Source organism: Nelumbo lutea, chromosome 4 (genome assembly GCF_056320005.1).
Source record: "Nelumbo lutea isolate HS-2025 chromosome 4, American lotus-T2T, whole genome shotgun sequence".
NCBI classification, from domain to species: Eukaryota; Viridiplantae; Streptophyta; class Magnoliopsida; order Proteales; family Nelumbonaceae; genus Nelumbo; species Nelumbo lutea.
This window is the reverse complement of record NC_142687.1, coordinates 10,614,996-10,621,629: the sequence shown is the minus strand read 5'-3', so window position 1 is coordinate 10,621,629 and position 6,634 is coordinate 10,614,996.

The window sequence follows — 6,634 nt, the reverse complement described above, 5'->3', positions numbered from 1 at the left end:
CCGAACTAACCCACCTTGTAACAGCTCGGGATACACTTCGCCGAACTGACCCACCTTGTAACAGCTCGGGATAAACATCGCCGAACTGACCCACCTTGTAACAACTCGGGATACACTTCGCCGAACTGACCCACCTTGTAACAGCTCGGGATAAATTTCGCCGAACTGACCCACCTTGTAACAGCTCGGGACACTTCGTCGAACTGACCCACCTTGTAACAGCTCGGGACACTTCGCCGAACTGACCCATCTTGTAACAGTTCGGGATACCTCCGAGCTCAAAACCGCCTCGCTCAGCACTTCGCATCATCTTCTAGGCACCAAAGCCAAAAGGGTCGTACCATGCCTGACACCAGGGAAGTCCGTGCCCGAGGACGCCACGCCTGACTGACTTGGGATCTGACGTTTGGCAGCAGCACTCTAAACGGCCACCTGCCACCGCCACTGACGCCGCCATCTCCAGTTAGACGGTTAGGCAGTGACGGTTCTGTCTCAACAGAAGGGACGACGGCCGAGTTGACAAGCGCAAGGGTAATTATACCCGATCTGACAAGGGCCTCGGGACGAGTACACGAAGTGACTATAAGAGCTCCCTGCCCCCCGACAACGGAGGTATGCAAACTTTGCGCTATCTGGTATTACCTTGCTTTTGAAATATTCTAACTTGAGCTTCGTAGCCTCTACATCGGGTTCCCCCCGGAGCTTTCCCATCTCCTCCGTTTCAGGTTCCCTGCTACCCCGTTCGGAAGCAAGGCAGCAGATAGCTAAGACCGGCCGGATCGCGCTCCGTCAATTGGCGTCGTCTGTGGGAACACGCTTCAAAAAGCCTCCCTCCAAACTTCGATACCCCCTTTTTTCTTCAAAAAGCCCAACACTCATGGCCTCCTCCAGCAACACCGGACGTGGCACGGAGACAAACGCCATTGGGGAGCAACTTCAGGTCCCCGTAGTGTGCGTTGGACAGTTCACCATCCCCCTTTCGGCGGATGGGATCCCCATCCTGAACACGCCACAAGCAGTGGCACCCATAAACCCTCCTACCACAAACGTCCCCTTTCCTCTCCCCAATGAGACAACCTTCACTGAACCATCTGTCGTCCCCCTGGCAGCTAGCCAAGACCGATTGGAGGACCTGATGCAGTGCATGCGGGCAATGCAAGCCCAAATGCAACAGTTCCAGCAACACCAGCTTCACCAGCACCAAGTGCTGCACAACATCTCCCAGTATCACTATCAACAGCAGTTCCCCCAACTGCCACTGAACCAACCACTACTTCCACCTCGCCACCCCGCTCCGAGGCCGGTCAAGGCCTCCCTGTAGGATGGGCGCCCCCGCCAGGCGAAGGCCTCCAGGCCCTAGAACCACCTCAATAGCCAGGCCTTGTGCCCAGGCCAAAGAGAGAAAAATGTCATCCCCGCCTCGCAACCCGCAGGCGGGTCGGGAACCTCGCCCGCGAGGTCGGCACCCTGGCGCTCCCAGCCCGACCTCCCGCTCACCGAAAACCGATTCAGTGCCCTGGCGGCAGACCGCCAGCACTCCGAGCCCATCGAGCTCGGTAACACGGAGGCCAGCAGCGCCAGCGCAAGGCCCGCTCAACGGCGAAGGCGCCGGCGAAGTCGCCAGACCGCCACCCGCGCCTTGTTGGAATTCAGAGGCAAAGCCACGAGCTCGAACGAGGTTGGGGCTACCCCGGCTCTCTCCGTTCCTTCCCCCCTCGCATCGGAACTCCTGGCGGTCCCCTTACCCAGAGACTTCAAGCTCCCACCTCTGGACAAGTACGACGGGTCCTTCGACCCCAACGACCACGTTGACGCCTTTCAGTCGCAAATGCACCTCGCCAGGGCTAGCGAATCGTGCATGTGCGTGGCCTTTACCACCACCCTCAGAAGGGTAGCCCGCACTTGGTACAGGAACCTGGCCCCCGGGTTGATAAAGTGCTGGGCCCAGTTCGTGCAAGTCTTCACCACACACTTCGTCATCGGCCGACGGTGCCCCTAAACAGAGGAAAGCATCTTTGGAGTGGTCCAAAGAGAAGGAGAATCTATTCGGGGCTACATCAAGCGGTTCAACGAAGAATGCTTGCAAATACCGCGGTTGGACCCCGCAGTGCAGCTCGCGGCGGTCAAAAGAGGGGTGACGCACAAAGAGTTCAAATGGCACATGGTGGCCAACCAGCCCGCGACTGTGGCCGAATTCCTCAAACTCGCGGATAAGTTCATGAGGACAGAGGAAGAAATCAACCAACGAACCGAAGGCGGGAACGAGAAAAGAAAGAGAGAAGGCAAGTTCTCCAACCAGGTGAATAGAAAAAACCCGAACCGGGAGCCGAAGCCGAACCAGTCCTTCTGGGCCCACCTAGCAGTTCGGACGGACTACACGCCGTGAAACACGAGGCGGAAAGAGATCTTAATGACGATCAAAGACGCTCCGTACGTTAAGTGGCCACCTCGCCTGAAGGGAAATCCGAACCGTTGCAGAAGCAGCCTCCGGAAGAGAGGCCAGTTCGGGGAACCATCCATGTAATAGTGGGAGGATCCGTGGTAGCGGGGTGTACCTCGGCAGCAGCCCGGACATCAGTTCGCGAAGCAGCCCTCGAAGAACGGAACCCCCCAAAGAGACCAAAGACCGAAGAACCAATCTTTTTCACGGAGGACGACGCGCGAGGAGTCCACTACCCCCATGATGACGCGCTTGTCATTAAGCTAAGGATCAGCGACTTCGAGGTCAGGCGCGTACTCGTAGATTCGGGCAGCTCAGCGGACATCCTCTTCAAATCGGCATTTGACCAGTTGCAGTTAAAGAGGAGCGAGCTGAAGCCCGCGAACACTCCCTTGGTAGGTTACAGCGGAGAGGAAGTTAGGCCCCTCGGAAAAGTAACTGTCCCTGTGGAAGTCGGCACATGGCCTTGTGCGGTCAGACTCAACCATGGTTTCCTGTTAGTCGCGACCCCCTCCCCATACAATGCCATAATAGGGCGGCCGGTCACGCATGTCCTACGGGCGGCAGTCTCCATCTACTATTTGGCCATGAAGTTCCCTATGGACTTTGGTATAGGGGTAGCGCGGGGCGACCAGCTCAAGTCCCGCAAGTGCTACGTTGCTGCCCTAAAGGGAAAAACCAAGGCTGCCGACGACCTCGAGCTGGAGCGGCTGGTGGAGCAAGGTGAGGAGCGAGCTTCGCCCATGGAGGAAACAGTCGCAATCCCGACTTCAGCTACGGACCCAGCTCACACACTAAGCATCGGAGCTTCCATCGAAGACCCCCTACGAGCCGAACTGGTGAGTTTTTTACTTCAAAATTTAGATATTTTTGCCTGGTCCGCGGCCGACATGCCCGGCATTAGCCCTGGACTGATAACTCTCAAACTTAATACTGACCCTGTAGTCAGACCTGTTAGACAGAAGAAACGAAACCTAGCCCCAGAACGCTGGAGAGCGGTCGACGAGGAGGTTGAGAAGCTCCTCGCAGCAAACTTCATAAGGGAAGTCCACTACCCGAGTTGGGTGTCCAACCCGGTGTTGGTAAAAAAAGCAAGCGGCAAGTGGATGCGACCTCGGGAAACGAGTTGCTAAGCTTCCTGGACGCCTACTCGGGCTACAACCAAGTTAGGATGGACCCATCCGATGAGGAGAAAACCAGCTTCATAACCGAGTTCGGCCTGTATTGCTACAAAGTCATGCCCTTCGGACTAAAAAATGCCGGGGCAACTTTCCAAAGATTTGTAAATAAGCTATTTCGGCCCCTGATTGGTACGAAGATAGAGTGCTATGTAGACGACATGGTCGTCAAGACTCAGTTTTCACAAGAGTTAATACAAGACTTAGATTCTGTTTTCCAAATCCTGCGTCAGTTTAGCATGAAGTTGAATCCCAACAAGTGTGTCTTCGGCGTCACCTCGGGCAAGTTCCTAGGCTACATTGTCAATCGGCGCGGTATTGAGGCCAACCCGGACAAAATAAAAGCCATTCTAGATATGAAACCACCTCAGAAAGTAAAAGAGGTTCAGAGGCTAAACGGCCGCATAGCCGCTCTAAGCCGCTTCTTGTCTATGTCAGCAGACCGCTGCCTACCTTTCTTCAAGGCAGTCAAAGGCAAAGGGTTTGAGTGGACCCAGGACTGCCAGTTCGCGTTCGACGAACTAAAAGGTTACCTCGCTAGTGTGCCAACCTTAGCCCGGCCCGAGGTGGGCGAGGTCTTACAACTATACCTCTCGGCGAGCGACGAGGCGGTCAGTTCGGCACTAATAAAGGAAACAAACCGGGTCCAACGACCCATATATTATGTTTGTAAAATTTTGCAGGGAGCAGAGGCAAGGTACCCGGAGATAGAAAAACTAGCATATGCCCTAGTAATAGCAGCTCATAAACTCCGCCCGTACTTCCAGGCTCACACCGTCATCGTCCTAACTGACAAACCTCTTAGACAAGTTTTACTCAAACCCGAAGTCTCCGGTCGACTGACGAAATGGGCCATCGAACTCAGCGAGTATGACCTCCAGTACAAACCGAGAACCGCTATCAAGGCCCAATCTTTGGCAGATTTTATCGCCGAGTGCACTTTCAGCCACGAAGCCCCAGAGGTCGAGCCCGAGGTCCCCTGTTGCGGCGAACCCGGAGCTCCCGAGCCCATAGAGTCTGAACCGCGTGAAGTAGCAGCCAGTGTGGCATCTCTCTTGGTCAAGCGAAGAGCGAATTGGGATGAGGAGCCCTGGATCCTTCACGTGGATGGTTCCTCGAACCGGCAAGGCAGCGGAGCTGGAATAGTCTTGTGCGGCCCGAGCGGCACAAAATTAGAATACGCACTACGCTTTGAGTTCGCGACATCCAACAATGAGGCAGAGTACGAAACACTGATCGCCGGGCTGGACCTAGCGCGAAAGGTTAAGGCAAAACACTTAGTCATTTGCAGCGATTCTCAGCTCGTGGGAAACCAAGTTACCGGTGAATACGAAGCACGCGATCTCTCCATGATCGCATATTTGGCCAAAGTAAAAGAAGCCCTGCTCAACTTCCGGTCACACATCATCAGGCAAATCCCGAGGTCAGAAAACACTGAGGTCGTCGCCCTGTCCCGGTTAGCCAGCACGAGTCACAACAATATGAGAACTGTGTACATAGAGGACTTAACCTCGGCCTAGTATTCTCGGGGGGACAGAGGAGGTCGCTTTCGTCTTAGAAGCAGAGCCGAGCTGGATCGATCCACTCGCGAGCTTCTTGATAGACGGAACCCTCCCTGCAGAACGCAATGCGGCCAAGAGGGTGCAGCGCCAGGCGGCCAAATACGTCATAATAGACGAACGGTTATACCGACGGTCGTACACGCTTCCCTATTTGCGGTGCCTACGACCTACCAAAGCCGAGTTCGTACTCCGTGACACTCATGAAGGCCTGTGCGGCGGACACTTGGAGGGTAGAGCACTCGCCCAAAATGCACTTCGACAAGGATACTACTGGCCAACGATGAAGGCAGAAGCTGTCGAGCTCGTCAGAAAATGCGATAAGTGTTAGAAGCACGCTAACATCCACCATCAACCTGCCTCCGACCTCAAATACCTCGCCAGCCCGTGCCCCTTTGCACAATGGGGCATCGACCTCCTAAGGCCATTCCCACCAGCAACAGGCGGAAGAAAAGTGTTAGTTGTTGCAGTAGATTACTTTATGAAGTGGATAGAGCCGAACCTCTGGCAACTGTTACGGCTCGAAACATACAGAACTTTTGGAAGAACATAGTATGTCGGTTCGGATTACCTCGGGTTCTAATCTCCGACAACGGCAAACAGTTCGAGGATATCAAGTTCCAAGAGTGGTGCCAAGACATGGTGATTCGGCAAAATTTCACGTCAGTCGCGCACCCACAGGCAAACGGCCAGACGGAAGTGATGAACAGAGCCATCCTGCGCGGACTGAAGGCACGTCTGGATCGTGCTAAGGGATTGTGGGCCGAAGAGCTACCAAGTGTCTTATGGGCTCACCGAACGACCGAAAAAGCAGCCACGGGAGAAACCCCCTTCAACCTCACCTACGGCACTGAAGCGGTGATCCCGGCGGAAATCGAAATACCAACGTTGCGATTAGAAACATACGACGATCAGACGAACGGAGACGAGTTACGCACCAACCTCGACCTACTGGACGAGGTAAGGGACCTCGCGCACATCCGAACAGCGGCATACCAGCAGCAGGTAGCTCGCTACTACAATAGCAGAGTAAAGCAACTAAGCTTCCGAGTCGGCGACCTGGTCCTCCGTAAGATTATGGTACCCGAACCCGGCGTCGGCAAGTTTGAACCTAATTGGGAAGGGCCCTATAAAGTAAAAACAGCGCTCGGGGGCGCGTATGAAATCGAAACCTTGGAAGGCAAACAAGTACCCCGAACGTGGAACATCGCGAACTTGAGGCGATACTACCTATAAACACCTAGCGAAGTGGACGAAATCAGGCCAAGTGCCACAAGGCAAGCCGAGGAACTTCAGCACATTATCAGCTCGACAAAAATCAGTTCGCGGCATAAAGGGCCACGAAAATTTAAAAACCCGACAAAGAAACAGCTCGGGAAAGATGAGCAAGGGGAAAAAGACACTCCATTGCAAGAAACAGAACACTGGCAAAAAAAAAAATTTACATGCTCGGAGCC